Genomic DNA, 16,918 nt, shown 5'->3' with positions numbered 1-16,918 from the left:
CGTATAAGGATCAAACAGCAGAGGGCTCGGAGGTGGTTTGAGGCCAGGTGCTGTGAACTTAGATTCTCCCCTCCAGAGGAAAGTGTAGCATATAGACAAGTAACAAGTGGGGCGTCTGGACCTCCAGTCCCAACCCCATCTGAGACTGATGGGTGGGGCAGACCCTTCCTTTGTTTCCCAGACCTCTCCACCCTCCCCCCAACCTACTCAGTGCCAGGAGGTTGCCAAGTATAGACTTCCTTGCCTCTGGCTTCCGGTTGGGGTTGCTGAAGAGGGAGCTCCGGCAACAAATCAGTGGGATGAAGAAGAGGGAAAAAGAAGTATTTGTTCCCCCTGGCTTTCCACCTGCGGTGTCCACAAAGATCTATGCTCTTTTCAGGTGGCCCCTCCACCCATCCCTCCCTATATTTCAGAGTTCTGCTAATTGCTTCGTGCATTCAGACCTAAAAGGAGTGACAGCCCCAACATTTATAACTCTAGAATCTGTATCGCCTCCTAGAATTCCTCCCTATGCCATGTGCAAACCTTTGTAAGTGATCTCTTCTTCGGACCTACCTGGAATTATCCTGCTTTGAGTGAGATCAGACTGATCCCCTCTGGGACCCTAGGCACGTACACTCACTGACGGCATCTTCCCAATCTACAGAATGAAGAAAACCTCCCCTTTTACAGAGAGTGGGCAGATTTTATTCTTTAGGATCTTAATACCTACATCCTTGAAAGGGTCAAGTGCAATAGAAGTAAGGATATTATGACGTCAAGTCAAGCTGATCTCTTAAAGCCTGACTGGGTTTACAGAAAAGAATTGTATGTCAGAAACATGAGGAGAGATGAAACTGCGTGATGTATCTGACTAAACACAGGGTCTGAGGTGAAAAAGACGAGGGAGGGATGAGAAGAACAAAAATTGTCCTTCCTTTGAACTATGAGCCTTGGTAGGACCAGTTCTGATAGGGAATCAGATGTCCTACTCACTTACTTTTTTTCTGGCCGCCTTCTTTATCATCTCCCACTTGAAGCCTAGCCAGGAAAGTCTTTCTTTGTTGAAAAGTAAAGTATATTAGGGGCGCCTGGGTGGCTCAGTGGGTTAAAGCCTCTGCCTTCGGCTCAGGTCATGATCCCAGGGTTCCGGGATCGAGCCCCACATCAGACTCTCTGCTCAGCAGGGAGCCTGCTTCCCCCTTTCTCTCTGCCTGCCTCTCTGCCTACTTGTGATCTCTCTCTCTCTCTGTCAAATAAATAAATAATAAAATATTTTTAAAAAAAGAAAAGTATGTTAATCTTGCTGATATAAAAGGTGAATATACTTTTTATTTTTAGATATTATTTATTATTTAACAGAGAGAGACACAGCAAGAGAGGGAACACAAGCAGGGGGAGTGGGAGAGGGAGAAGCAGCCTTCCTGATGATGAGCAGGGAGCCAGATGCCAGGCTCGATCCGAGTACCCTAGGATCATGACCTGACCCGAAGGCAGATACTTAACGACTGAGCCACCCAGGTGCCCCAAAAGATAAATATACCCGATGCAAGAGAATCTGGATGAAAAGTGAAAACTTCGCTGGCGTCAACATTGTTTAACACCACACCCCATAGTTCCCCTGGCTCTCTCACCTGACCTAAGGGCCTGGTCTGTGTCCCTAAAATTGTGCCCAACTGGGCCTTTCACATTATGTTGACGGACATGGTAATTTTTTAATAACATTTGTTTATGCATTCAGCCTCATTTATTAGATACCCACTGTGTGACAAGAACTCTCCTAAGCAGGGTAGAAGAAGAACGACAAGGTTCCTTTTCTCTTAGAGTTGATATTCTAGTGCCCATAGTCCCATGGGATATGTATAATTTTAAAAGAAAGTCTTAGGCAAAACAAAAGCACAAATATTGATTTACAGTATCCTTTATGCATACACACAAATATAAAAGACTAATGATTATTCAAAAATAGAATTTCAGATCACTAAACTGAACCCCCCACAGCCTCATTCTCCCATCTCACCCCTACCTGACGCCCCACACAGAGAAATTACAAATGAGAAGACAGTGTGACCTTTGATAAATATCACCACCTCTCTGTTCCTTAATAAATGGCAGTCCCAGCACTAGGTTCCAGGCCTCCTGAGTCCTAGATGCCTGAGAGCTGATTTCGCTTAGCGTTTCTGTGCTCTTGTCACCCTTGACAGACGTTCTAAGAGATCATCTTATCATCTTCAAAAGGCATCTCATTGTCATCAGAGCCTTCCTACCTGTCTTTTTCCCTAGCAGGCCATCACCCTCTCTTTCTCAAGACTGTTCAGGGAAGCTTCTCAGGACTTCCAGACCAAGCTGATCAGAGTACCCACCCCCAACACCCACCACGGGCATCTGCGGTAACACGCTCTGCCCCACCCACACTATATTTCAAATTCCCAGTTCCTGACTCTCCCGCCCCACGAGATAATCCCTAAGGTCTGGGAGCCCAGAACCTGTCTCTCCCCTGTGCCCAGCAGATGGCAGGCCTGCTAAAAGGATGTGTGAAGAAATGAAACTCTTATTTAATTTATAAAGGAAAACAGTGAGAAAACTGGAATGCGTTCACAGAATTCTACATGAAAGAAAACTCTCAAGAATGAGACAGTTCTATACCTTCCTGTTTTAAGTAAAAATAAATATGATCATATTTCTGAATAAAAGAAGACAGAAGGCGACCCTTTCTGCTCTTGCTGAGAAAGGAACCACGTCCCCTCCCCTCTTTTCTCCACCCCCTCAGACATCCATCCCCTCCCTTGTGCCAATAGTCATTAACACAAAACAGTCCCTTTTCTTCCCGTCATCCAGACCAGCACAGAAAACGTGTCTCCCAGCCTAGGAAAAAGCAATTTCCTCAAGGAATCTAAACGGGAGAAGAACAGAGGATTCAAAGGGAGGGAGACTTTCCCCTCCACAGCCAAGAACTGCACAGTCCTCACGGTGGAGGAAAGGCTACGGAAAAGCACAGATGGCATGCCGGCAGTTCGGTGAATTAATGTGATTGCATCCCGGGAACGTTTCAAGTGAGATATTCATGTAATTCATGCAAATTCAGAAATGATTGCGGTTCATGTTTCCAGGATAAAGTCATGGCATTTTGCTTTTACCTGAACTACCCCCAAAAAGGGTCATTCTTATTATTCTGTGTTCAATTATTCATAACCACACGCTCGTGGATTTTAGAACCATAAAAGGTCAGCCCTCTCTGATTCCGCAATTGTTTTGCTCTGAAGTCAGGGAGCCGAGCATGAATATGCACGCGCACACCAGCCGGCCGCTTCCCTCCCTGTTCATTAACAGTGCGTTCACTGTATATTTCAAAGTCGAACAAATAATACCTGTCATGAACATGCATTTTTAATCTCTCCTATATTTCATTTTAAATGAAATGTCAAAATGATGGAAAATATTTTCATGGAAGTTTGGAAAGGGCAGCGTCAACGCCAGCGCGGCCCGGCGAGATCCAGCCCCGGCGTGGAAACATCCCTGAAGCAGGTCCACTGCCGCAGGAATCGGATGGGGGTTTTTCTTGTTTTTTGGTTTTTTGGGGGTTTTTTTGTAGATTTTTTTCGTATTTTACTGCCTTTGTCGTTCCTGGGAAATGCCAGCGTGAAATCTGTTTGCCGAGTCAATATGCTTTGGGGGCTGATGGGACCCACTCTCCTCTTTTCATCTGAAAATGGATGCCATTTGTCTACAGCCTGCTCAATTCGCAGCTTTGGGGCATCCAACTACATTTTATTTGTGTGTGATGTTCCGCTTGGCATATGTGCCATTTGTCCCTCTTCATTCTTTGAACGCTGCTGCCCGTTCTTAATGGCAGGGAACTCAAACCACTCTGACCTCCCTTTTCTCTAAAACCCTTCATCAGAATTCCTTAATTTCAAGTCCCATCTAACTCTCCCAGAAATAGCATATTTCTTTCCCTAGAAGTCGTTCCCTGGAGACTGGTACAGGTCAAGGGCAGAATGCAGCTGAGCTGGGGGTAAGGGAATAAGGAGGGCTCACGTGGCAAGAATGACCAGGAAGGTCTATAGCAAAGTGTCTCAGTGTTGGCCCTACTGATATATGGGGCCAGATAATTCTTTGCTTTGGGGCTGTCCTTGTACATTATAGGATGTTTGACAGCATCGCTGGCCTCTACCCACTAGATGCCAGCAGCACATTCTTTCGTTTGGGACAAACAAAAATGTTTCTGGACATGCCAAAAGTGCCCAGGAGTAGGGCTGGAGGTGGGAAGCAAATTCCTCACACCCACTATAACCCGCTGATTCACAAATCCAACCACATATGATTGTTTCCTCCTCTGAGCGTTAAAGAGGGCATATGCCCCAGGAACTCCAGGAAATTGCACCAGCCCTAAAATGTGCAGCCTCTCTGTACCGTGAGAAGCAAAGGTTTTCCGTTCTGCACCACTTGGAGATCTGGCCAGGCAGATGTGGCCTGAGACTATGGCTGTGATCCTCTACCACCTCCACCGTTTTGGCCAAAAGCAATTTCCCGGTCTCTGACCTAATTACATGTATCCTACCATAGAAGAGGCTATTATTTTACCCTATTTGTGTGACCCTACCCTACCACTGTCCAGTCCTCTAAAGAAGACTCTGGTCTGTCCATTGTCAGGCTCTTCTGCCTGAATCATGGGGAAGTGGTAGGGTAGGGTGGAGTAAGAACAAGGAAATTGGGGATGACAATTTGTATCCTCTTCGTAGTGTTCAAGACAGAGGACCGAAGTTAGCATTTTGGTTGAGTGAACCATGTTTTTCTCATCCCCCCAGAACTAGCTGTCTAGAAGTGAACCACATCATGGATTTTATAACTATTACATTTTTATTTGTATGGAATTTAATTTATGCAAAGAATCTTTGGAAAATGTTATCTCAGATGGAGTAGAAGAGATACTGTAATCCCCATTTTACTGATCAGGAAACTGAGGCCCAAAGAAGTCAAAGAACACACTGTACATAAACTCTGGCTCCCTTGTGTCCCATTTCCAAGTCTGCTTAAAACACCACCCATGAGGGTGCCTGGGTGGCTCAGCGGGTTAAAGCCTCTGCCTTCAGCTCAGGTCATGATCTCAGGGTCCTGGGATGGAGTCCCGCATTGGGCTCTCTGCTCAGCGGGGAGCCTGCTTTCCTCTCTCTCTCTCTCTAGCTGCCTCTCTGCCTACTTATGATCTCTCTGTCAAATAAATAAATAAAATCTTTAAAAAAAAATTTCTTGGCACATAGAAGCCAAACATTTTCTGTGCTTGTGATGTCTTTTTTGTGCTTTTTAAATGGTCTGTTTATAATATATGTTAAAGAAGTATGTCTAATGTGTCAGAAAAGTTGTCATCTCTATAAGGAGAGAAAACTCAGTCTCAATAGTCTCAGTTTATCCATTAGTAAATTCCTTCAATGGGACAGTATGCTGGAAAACCTACTGCCATGCCAATGGGCAGACTTATAAGAGAGGGCCCAGCTGGAGGGAGGTGGTGATGAGTGGTGCTAGGATCCTGTAAAACACCTGTGTCTCCAAACATCAACACTTCATAGGAGCAGGCCTGGGAGGTATGAAGCAGTGAGAGAGAAAAGAAAGTTTCCTGTCAGCTTGTTTTGTCGAAGATTCAGTGAGCTCACCCACAACTGAATGATTTTCAGGTGCAAAACTAAATTTTTTTTTTTTTTTTTTTTTTGACAGAGAGAAATCACAAGTAGACGGAGAGGCAGGCAGAGAGAGAGGGAAGCAGGCTCCCCGCTGAGCAGAGAGCCTGATGCGGGACTCGATCCCAGGACCCTGAGATCATGTCCTGAGCCGAAGGCAGCGGCTTAACCCACTGAGCCACCCAGGCGCCCCACAAAACTAAAATTTAAAAAAAAAAAAAAATATGCACAGACTCCATTCCCTCAACATACATTCCCAAAAGGGAAGAGGGATGGGCAAGAGCATCATTTTCAAATTATTCCACGACTGTGCATTGCTTTCTGAGAATTAGGAAATATGTTCTAATTCATCCTCTACAATTGACCTTGATCAGATCATGTCTTCCATACTCTCTATAGATGGGATTTAGAAAAGGTAATGCCCATCTCAGCTGTCTCCAGGAGGGGTGTAAATTAAGGTCAGATGTAAAAGTGCTTGCAAACAGGAAGGTATTTTATAAAGCACAATGATATTGCCAAGGGAATGAGGAACTGACTTCCAGAGGAAAGGAGGGTGATGCTAGGTTGACAACTATAGTCAGCTGAATAGTGCCCCAAATCCATGAGCACCAAGGACTTCAGAATGTGACCTTATTTGGAAATAAGTTCTTCGTAGATGTAATTAACGTAAGAATGAGGATGAGATCATACTGAATTAGAGTGTGCCCTGAATCCAATGAGAACGGGCAGAGAGACATAAAGAAGGTTGTGTGAACAGGGAGGTGGGGGTTGATGTGACCCATCTACAAAGCCAGAGAACACCAAAGATTGGGGGTCAGCCCCAGAAGCAAGGAAGAAGCCTGGGCCATTTCTCCCTCAGAGTCTCCAAAAGGAATCAGCCCCAGGACAACTGGATTTCTGACATCTGCCCTCCTTGACTGTGAGAGAACACAGTTCCAAAGTTTTAAGGTATCTAACCTATGGAAATGAGAATGGAAGCCCGAAGAAACTAACACAGCCCCTTTGTGTCTAAGGGACTTGGACCGGAATGTTCCCCCTGATTTGGGCCAGACCATCCCCAGCCTCAGAATGTGTGTTGGGGGTCGTCACCAATAAACACTATACCCCCTACGATCAGGGTCAGGCATAAATGAAATAGGTTTGCTCTGTCAGCCCAGCAAGGATCTCAGTTAAACAACCCAATTAAACAGCCGTCTAAGGATGCTACAGGTTTCAGTGCAAACCCGGGCTTGGAGGAAGGGTTTCCCTTTCTACTTTCTAACTTCTAGATCACCAGCATGTGGGAGTCCTCCCCTAAGTGCACCAGACCAAGGGGTCCATAGGGAGACTCCACAGGCCTGGTAGAAAACTTAGACTGCCAGCAGAATCCTACCTGTGCACGGTTGCTCACCACCCTGTCAACAGGTACCTTCAGGAATGCTTGGGACCAATCCACAAGGGCGTGTGTACATATTCTTCCCCAAGCAACTCCATCACAATGGGTAGCTATGCGATGTTTCTGTGCCGTAATAACAGGGCCTCGCACAGAAAAGGGGAAATGAGATCTAGTACCTAGCACCATAGCAGGAGGTCTGTGGTAATAGAACCACATAAAGGAGAAACACTGACCGACCAGGGCTGGAGGGAAGAGTGGGGAGGCACAGCGGCAGGAGCCACAGAATCGTACGTGGAGGGGGAGAAGCAGAATACCCACAGACAGCAGGACAACGAAGCAGATGGCAAAAGAAGGTGATGATGAAAAAACACCAAAAGACCAGAAGAATCCTGTGTCGTCAAAGCTGCAAAGGTCCAAGGTTACTTAATGAGAATGATTAAATTCCTCGTTCATCAACAAGGAAAATTAAAATCCTCCACTCTTCTAAGAACAGAAGTCTCCTTCTTGATTTAATGACTTAAAGAACAGCTCCACGGGGAGGCAGTCAGCAGCCACCCATCAGCATAGTCCATAGCGACAGATGCCATTTGGTGGGACAGCAAGGCACAGGCAATGACTGACTCCCTAGTCTCAGAGAATGTGAAAGACAGAGCTGTGTCCACAGGGATTCCGGATCTGTTCCTAAGGACTTCTCTTATAAATCTCCCTACCCAATATTGTGTTATGGCAGTATTTTTGATCACCAAACAAACTACACTTGCTGGGTCATGGATTACCTTGCTCCCCCCATTTTTCTATTAATTATTGATCTACCTTAGAACCACACAGCTTCTGGTCAGTGTTGGATAGTCACTGCTCCCACACTCAAGCAAGAGACTCCTAGGCAAAATCAAAGAGGCATCTTTGTTTATCTTACTTAGTGTTCTTGGCAGCCCATACAGCCATGACAGAGAGCAATGTATGATTTCTATCTGACTTTCATAGAGCCCCAACACAATAGCATCAACCTCTAGGTCAAAAGATCCTAGGCTGGAAACGACTGATTAACTATGATTTTGTCTAGAAGCTGCTTAACCCCTGGCATGCCTATAGAGGGGTTCCCTCCAATCCCCAGTTTCTGTGGCTCTTTCCCTTACCCTCATTTCCCTTCCAACCCTGCTATCGATAACTAATATCTCCCTACCACGTCAGAACTCTGTCCACTCATTCTTTTCCCTTCTTGATAACATATTATATAGCAAAGATAATACTACAGGATATTACATAGGTCAGATAATACTACAAGATAGTACAAGATATACTCCAATTCTTAAAACTGGATATGATTACTTCCTCTATCATAATCCTATTTTTCCATTGTGATATTTATAGATAGTTCAGGTACAAGAAATGTCACATTTGTTTTTCTCAAGGTTATTCCAAGTCCAGCGTTACCTTCTAGAGCTCCCCATTCTCCCTTGGTTGGTTCAAGGCCCCCAGGAACCTACATAGCTAAGAAAGAAAGCCCCTTCCACCTTCTCTCTGGGCAAGAAGGACCTTGGCTTCTGTTCTGACTGCTTTCCCTGCCCTTGCTTTTCTCTGCCTCTTGGTGGTGCTGTCGAGCCTTCCGCAGACACTGGTCCCTCCAGCTTTGCTTAAGCACAGGGCAGCCAACTCCATTTCCTCCGTGAGAAGCAATCTGGGCTCTAAAGGCCATCACAATCAATTACCAACCTGTTCAGAGCCCAAGTGGTCACCCTCTGAGATCCTGCTGCCTCAGAAGTAGAATGCTAGCAAGAGTCCAGCACCCACCCCATCCCCCCACACACCCCCACACAACCCTCACCCCACCCCACCTACACCCATCCTTGTAGGACTTGCTCCTCCTCTCCCAGGGGTGCCTCTTCATGCCCCTGAAACCAAAGTGTCGTGTCATTACCTTAGTAAGACTGTAGAAACACAGAGCCTTTTCACCCCTGTGAGGCTCAAGGGGTAAAGAGGGGAAAAGGAGGTTGGTAAGCAAGGAGAGACTGCCCTCCACTTCTTCCCAAGGAAGTAACCACAGACAGCACAGCTTCATGCAACAGCAGAGAAAAGCAAAACTGAAGTTGTCTGCAGCAGGTCACACACACACACACACACACACACACACTGGGTATGGACATCCTCCTGCTTCAACTTCATAATTTCAAGTGAAATTATTAATACAATTTCCAATTATAAATACATACTCACTGGAGGAATTTAGGAAATAGAAAAAATTTAAACAGTCTTATGTAACTCTATGGATTCAATAAAATAAGGAGGCAGAGATTAATACGAAGAAGATCAAAATGGAATTTTTCACTGAGGCCATGCTAAGGAGATTGCTCCCAGACAGCAACAGGACTACTAAGATTCCTATATAGGTGTATAGTCCCTCAGCCATAATTCTGACTTCCAAAACCAGTATCTTTTCTTCAATTCATTTGGCATCAAAACCTGACCTATTATGGGGCTATTCATAGTCTTTGTTATTCATAGTCTTACTTAGAGTGAGTATTCACATTTTGCTCTAGAAATATTATTGGTTTTGAGATTGTTAGGTGATTTCCCAGATGGGACTGAAAGTACTCCATAATATATGTATTTCCAAAATTCAAACAATTCCAAATTCTGAAATCTATTTACCCCACGTTTTGGAAAAAGAGACTTTAAGCCTGTAATATCCCAGTCTTTGAGAAACAACCTCTGCCAGGAGAAATTAGGACTAAAATACTCATTTCTTTAAGATCCTTAGCAGGATATTGTTTTAACACTGGGTCCTCTCAAGAGGGCTAAAATTCAAAGCATTAAAATGCAAGCCTTCTTTTCACCAAGATTCATGCACTACAAACCTTCTTCTCTCATCTCGAAGCTCCTCTTACTCCTGGAGCGTCATGGGGTGAGATTCAGGGACAGGAGGAGGGTGGAGGCTTGAAAGTCAGGGATGGATCAGGGTTAAAGACATCGTTTTATTTATTTTTTTTAGTTCAATAGCTATTTTTTATGGTCACAAATAGATATGAATATCACTACAGCAACCAAATGGCTATACCAAAATGTCATGAACCCCATGAAAGAAAGAAGGAAATCTTTAGAGCTACTAAAGGGGAAACTGTAGCAGCTCGCAGGAGGTCTAAGACCTCAGAAAGATAAATGGCACCCAGGAGTCTAGCCGATGAAACACTGTAAGCCCATAGGTCAGAACTGGAAAGCCACGGGTCTGCTTCGTTTAGATAGCATAGGTTTTATTTCATTTTGTATAATACAAGTAGCTTGCCACCATTAAAACTTGGACATTTTCACATAAATACCTTTGCATTTGTCTTCTTTTGAGAAATCTAAAGACCTGGCAGCATTGGGCCCCTGTTCAGGCATGGCAAAAATCATCTTGAGCTAAAGACAAGCCATTGTTCCCATTTTAAGCAGACACGCTCTCCCCATTTCCACGATGTCCCCATATACTCCTGGGAGCTGCAGGTGGTCCCTGCTGGCACTGGGAAGGAAGACCCATGCTTTGACCATCACCTCTGGGGTACCTGCCAGGAATTCTGAGATGTACAACGGACACGCTGGGGTTACACATGACTGTGGACAAGCTCGTCTTTCTCTTGCAGGAGGACTGGCAATCTTGCTCCAAAGCACATGTTTGAGCAATAATGACTAGTAAAACGACCCAGGGAAATCACAAAAGGAAGCACTGGGCAGAACTGGGAAATCAATGAGGGATTTTGCATGAGTAAAATAGTGATGCTGGGGAGCACTGGAGGCAGGTACTCTCAGCTAAAAAAAAACCTTAGGGAACTACTAATATAATTATTTTCACTAATTGGAAGTTTATTGCTCTTCTTTCAGCCAGATGCAAACATCCCTAATATTTATAATATACCTACTAAGTACATGTTGCCTCATTTACTGTTTACAACATCCCTGGGAGGCAGGGATGTCGATTTTAGAAATGAAGAAACTGAGCCCTAAAGATTTTCAGTAACTATACTCAAAGACACCAGCTTGTAACTATTATAACTAAGATTCAAACTTGGGTTTTGATGACTCCCAAATAATTCACTTCTCATTATACCACGAGGCCAAAAGCAAATGTATTTATCTTTGCCCACCAAGAAAGTAATTCTCAAATAATGGAGGCATCTTTATTGTTTCCTCTCTCCTCTTAAAAATTACTCTCAGTACTTGACATAGGCCAGTCATAACTTCCTATCATTTTGAGTCATTTTAGAGTCTTAATGGAAACTGAAGGACTTTTCACCCAAATGAAAGGAGATTACTAGGGAAGAAGGGCCCTTCCTGTGTCACTGAAGTCACATTAGCCTTTGTTAACCATTCTTAGGTCATTGACAAGCTTGCAAATATGACCTGGGAGGCACGCTTGAGGGCCACGTGTAAGTTTTCTCTATGAAGCCATGATCAGGGCAGTCACAACCTCCTGGCAAGGAGACAGTCTGGAAGGATAAAGCATTGATTTTTCAGGCAGTGCAAAAGTCTCTGGCACCCAGGTCCCTACAGCATGATCTCTGAAAACCCAATTATTAATACGAGTCTATGAACATCATTTTGTTCTGATTAGATTTCACTTTAATTTAGATTTTGTTAAAGCCACAAGGGAGTACAGAAACAGTCTCATGAAATAAACGAGTAAGTCTCAGTTTTATTTTTCATGTTTGCAAGCCAGGATTGTTGGCAAATCTTATCAGTCAGGCGGCAAATTACCAGGAACTGCATTAAAAATGTGTATAGTCATTTTCATTTTTGAAAGATTCAAGACTATAAATAATTAAATGCATTAGACATCTGTTATTTATGAGCTGAAATGACAGTTTTAATTTAGTTCTTCATTTAGCTGAGCCTGACGTATTGTGACTCTAAAGGAAAACACAGGAAATAGCTAAAAATGACATCTTTCTGAGTCCACAGTGACCATAGGTGCAGATCAAAGCCTGGTTATTTTCACTTGCCTTCAAGACCTGTCAAGACATAATCTTCCTTCATGACCTTGTGTTGTCTGTCCTCGGGAATTCTGATTGGGTGACGGGCCAGCCCTGCACCTGCTAGCTTCACAGTGTAAATCAGGCAGCTTAGTAGGAGCTGTGAATGCACTCCTAGTTAATTATACATGGGGAACTAAGTCACTAGATCAAATCTATGGTCCACTTCAGGGAAATGCCAAAGAATTCAAACCACCTGCCTTTGCCTTTCCCTAAACTAGAGATGTTATTTGGGTTTCCCAAAGATGTGCAAAACTCATGGATTATGGAAAGGAAGAGGCAAGAAACAGATGCAAGAGTCGTGATTTGGAAGCCAAGGGACAATATGTTAATAATTAAGATGCACTGCAGTCACTAACTATAGTCAGAAAATGATGGAATCATTTTTGGAAATGTAGGCTCCCTAATCACACAGCTCCACAACCCCCCCCCCCCCCACAAACACACACACACAGAGCAGCCACGTGCCCTGTGACAAGATACCCTTGGATTCCTGGCTCAGAGGAACTGCAATTTCCTGCAGCTTGGAGCATTCCAGAATTGCAGCGAATCCTGAAGTGACCCCAGCCACCAGTAACGGGGAATCACAGCCCCCTGGTCTCTGCTGGAGCTGCTCGATGTGTGACAGGTCGCACTATCCGTGCTCAGCCAACAAGTGTGCCGTTTGATTGAGCACGTGAAGCAGTGACCACAGGCTACAGTTTGGCAATTACTGAATATTTAATGTTAGCTTACTGATAGCAATCCACAGATTGATTGACGGATTTGCAGTTTGTCGATTTTAAACTGTTCACCTTGTGAATTCTTATCTGTGTGTTTGTGTTTCTTGTGTGTGGTGCTTAAAGTGCTAGGACTCCTGGTTGGAAAATACCAGCACAAAACTGGGTGAATTCTGAGTCCCCAGAAGGGCTTAACAGGGAGCAAACAGTTGCTTTTCAGCCAGTACAGTGCACATAGGTAACAACTCCCCCCCTTCTCCAGTCCTGCGAGTTTCCAAACTCCCAGCTGGGACCATTTTGCCTTCCTCAGGCACTGAGGCTGACCCTGAAGTCAGAGAAATGGAAGGACCACCCAAGGACTCACATCTGTGGAGCCTGGGGGTACACCTGCCCCAACATTATATCCCAATCCAGTACCAGAACTACTTCTTGCCTGGCTTCGTACAAAAACAACCCACCTTATCTGCCAACATCCACATTGTCCCCAGAACTCCTGAATCCTTGCCTTCTTCTCCTCTAGGTTCTCTGGGAGCTGGCATCAGCCTTGCTTGTCCCCCGAAACTAGCATCTTATCCTTTAAACCTACTGCCAATAATGAGGCCAGACTCTGTCATGCACCAGCCTGGATACCCACCATGACCCTCCCGAGGCTCACCAAACCACCCTCCCGGGGCTCACCAAACCACCAGCCAGGACAGCTATCCAATTGTCTCTGCCAAAACCCACCAGGGTCTGTTTCTACTTCTTTCCTCCTCACCATCTCCTCCCAGCTAGGTCTCCTAGCTTGCAGGCTGGTCCCTTCTCACAATGGCTTCTCAGATCTGATAACTAGGCATTTAGCTTTTCCCTCTGTTCCATCCAACAAGCCTGATTGACAGCTTTTCAGGGATTTCTGACTTCCCCAGCTGCTAATCCTGCCCCTCACCCAGCTCTGTATTCCCCTGCTCAAATTAATCTAGGCAGGAGCTGATTTGGCTTGTAATGTGAGGTTAATTACAGAAGTGATAACATTTCTAAATAAAAATGAGCTACTCAATTTTGAAAATCCAAATTAAAATCAAACCAGAAGGAAATCATTTCTGGTTACAAACCACAACCCCAATTCCTGGCTCTTATATCAGCCAGGGACAACACGTCCTTTTCAGCAGGGTCCCTTCATGGATGTACACCTGAGCTGTCACCCAGGGCCCTGCCCACAGAAGGACGCTGTGCTTGGATTAACGCTCTGCTGTTCCTGCCTAAAGAGTCTTATCTTTGAACTTGTGTTTTGTAAGTGAAGCCCAACAGGACGATGGGGCACGCACAGGAGCAGAGGCAATGTGCTTGATCTACATATTCTCTGTCTTCCCTGTTACCTTGTCAGCATAGAACCTTCTTGATGCCCCACAAACATGGAATTTATGTGGACCCATGATGCATCAATGAGACTCCAAGTGACTACAAGGTACATGTTCCTGAGTCTGTGGGGGCACTGAGAGCCCCCAGAAGCCTTGCTTTTCATTCAAACCAGAACTTGCTTTGAACACAGAAGGAAGGCAATGGTGTTCCTAAAGAAGAGGAACAACCAAGGAACCCTATCACATCCTTCCTTATTAGAGTTACTTGCATTCCTACCAATAATTTCCAACCACTCCCACTGAAAATAATGATGTAAAGGAAAAAGGAAAAGAAAGGGCAACCCAGAATTCCCTTCTTCTTGGTCCTTCCTTATGACTTAGTAAGGAAGAGGTAGACTATGTTGGTAGAATGTGCACATATCACAATGTGAATGAAACAGCTGAGTTAGCTTTGCGTAGTGTTCCCACCGTTCTGGTCAGAACAAAATATGTCTGCATGTATTTTGCATAAAATACTAATTGAGTAAATTTGGTGGTTCTACATATGAGTTGAATGCTCTTATATTTGCATTTAAAACTGGTTTTGCATAATATGAAGTTGAACGGTACAATCTGTGCTAATAATCCCACATTTCCATTTTGACTTGACTTAAAAAGACATTCAACAGCAAATAAAAATCATCATAAAATATTTTAAAAATCAAAATAAGTCATCATGACAAGTTGTGAGAGAGACCACTGGAGAAAAGAAAAAGCTTTATAGTTTGGTACTTGAAACATCACTCTTTCCTGCTTTTTGAACAAAGGGCCTCACACTTTCATTCTGCACCAGGTCCCACTAATTATATGGCTAGGGGCCGGCTAACTGGGCAAGCAGGGAGGACCCTCCTTACACAGTTTAGAGTGGCAAGAGGGCAGTGCAGAGACCCCCCACTTCTCCAAGCCTCCATGTTCATCTCTGTTTGCATCTTCCTTCTGGAACCCCAGTGCCATGGCTTTTCTGTCCCAGGACTGAGTTCCAAATCTCACCTTGAGTTCACTGTAGCTGACTCTGCAGTGGCACAATGTCAACCACTGTGTCCAGGCCACCAATACATGAGGCCTGAGGCCCATACCACCTCTCCGTTTCCACCCACCAGGATATTCCTGCTCACCCACTTAACTCGGCTCCTCTATACCCTCCATCTTACCAACCTCCCCCTGCAGCTCTACCTCCCCTAGCAGTCCGGTCTTGTCACCAGAGTCCTCTATCCAAGGGGCCACATGAAGCCCCTTTTCTGGTTCAACTCCCCTCACAGGTTTCCTGTTCCCAGGGATATACCCCTGGGGACTGCCTAGTTCTCTATCAAACTGTTGACACTTAATGGTGCCAGGTAGGGTGAGTTAGCAACACAGAAGGGGAGTCCCACTCCTGCCTCAGGGCTCCCTCAAATGTTACTTGGTTGTCTCTGACAAAACCAAAGTCTAATCATTCAAGAGAGCTTATATCAAAAGTTCTTCATTCTGGGGCGCCTGGGTGGCTCAGTGGGTTAAGCCGCTGCCTTCGGCTCAGGTCATGATCTCAGGGTCCTAGGATCGAGTCCCACATCGGGCTCTCTGCTCAGCAGGGAGCCTGCTTCCTTCTCTCTCTCTCTCTCTGCCTGCCTCTCAGTGTACTTGTAATTTCTCTCTGTCAAATAAATAAATAAAATCTTTAAAAAAAAAAAAAAAGTTCTTCATTCATTAGAAACACCTGAGGCGATTTTAATAAAAACTGATGCTGGGCTCCCATCCCAAGTTCTAGTTGAATTGGTCTGGGGTCAGCACCAACACCGTCCTCTCAGACAATACAGAGATCCGGATGTAAAATAAATCGCTGAAGTGAGATCCAGATGTAAAATAAATTGCTGAACTGAGCTTAAAGAGTAGAGCTAAGAAAGGAAACAGCACCACCTGGTTATCTCAAGATCACTGCCTATTTCCACCCCCTCACACCTGCCATTGAGGCTATAAAACAGCATTAGAACAACAATACTTTCATCACATGTGCCTAGTAATTTATAATTTCTTGCATTCTTTCATAGTTATCAGACCCTAAGATAATCAGGACACACTCAGGAGACACTGGGTGATGCTATGGGCTGAATGTTTTTGTCCCCCACCAAAATTCCTATGTTGAAATGTGATCTCCAGTGTGATGAAATGTATTTGGGAGTGAGACCTTTGGAAGGTGATGAGGTCGTGACAGCTCCACCCTTACAAAAGACTCCAGAGAGATTTCTTGCCCCTTCTGCACTGTGAGGTTACAACCACCATCTACAAAACAGGAATCAGGAATCACCATGTGCTGGTGCCTTGATCTTGGACTTCCTACCCGATCTATGGCCACCCAGTCTGTGGGATTCTGTTACAGCAGCCTGAACAAATTATGACAGATAGGGATGTGGGAAGCATGTGAACCTGGTTAGTGTCAGAAGCCATGGGCTGGTATAGTTTACTCCATCTCTGCAAATTTCTTCAGTGTGACAAATACTTTGATAAATGAATGTGTTAGTAAGACACAAACCCCAACTTAACAGCAACACTCTCAATTATTCCTGTTACCTATTTTTTAAATTTATCCATTTATTTAGACATAGAGAGATAGTTCTATCAAAGCTTAATGATCCCTACAGTGGGTGAACTGCCTGATCCTGTTCTTTAATTTAAAAATATCTCAGTCAGGGCGCCTGGGTGGCTCAGTGGGTTAAGTCGCCACCTTCGGCTCAGGTCATGATCCCAGGGTCCTGGGATCGAGTCCCGCATTGGGTTCTCTGCTCAGCAGGAAGCCTGCTTTGCCCCCTACCTCTCT

The 16,918-nt window shown here is 44.7% G+C and overlaps 1 long non-coding RNA gene across 1 annotated transcript in view; it reads right to left on the bottom strand.

Moving 5' to 3' along the window:
- Positions 1 to 16,918, bottom strand: part of LOC116591027 — a 74,389-nt gene that overhangs the window by 15,700 nt on the left and 41,771 nt on the right. The window lies entirely within an intron of this gene.

Source organism: Mustela erminea, chromosome 5 (assembly GCF_009829155.1).
Source record: "Mustela erminea isolate mMusErm1 chromosome 5, mMusErm1.Pri, whole genome shotgun sequence".
Classification (NCBI taxonomy): Eukaryota; Metazoa; Chordata; class Mammalia; order Carnivora; family Mustelidae; genus Mustela; species Mustela erminea.
This window is presented reverse-complemented; position numbering and strand designations above follow the sequence as displayed.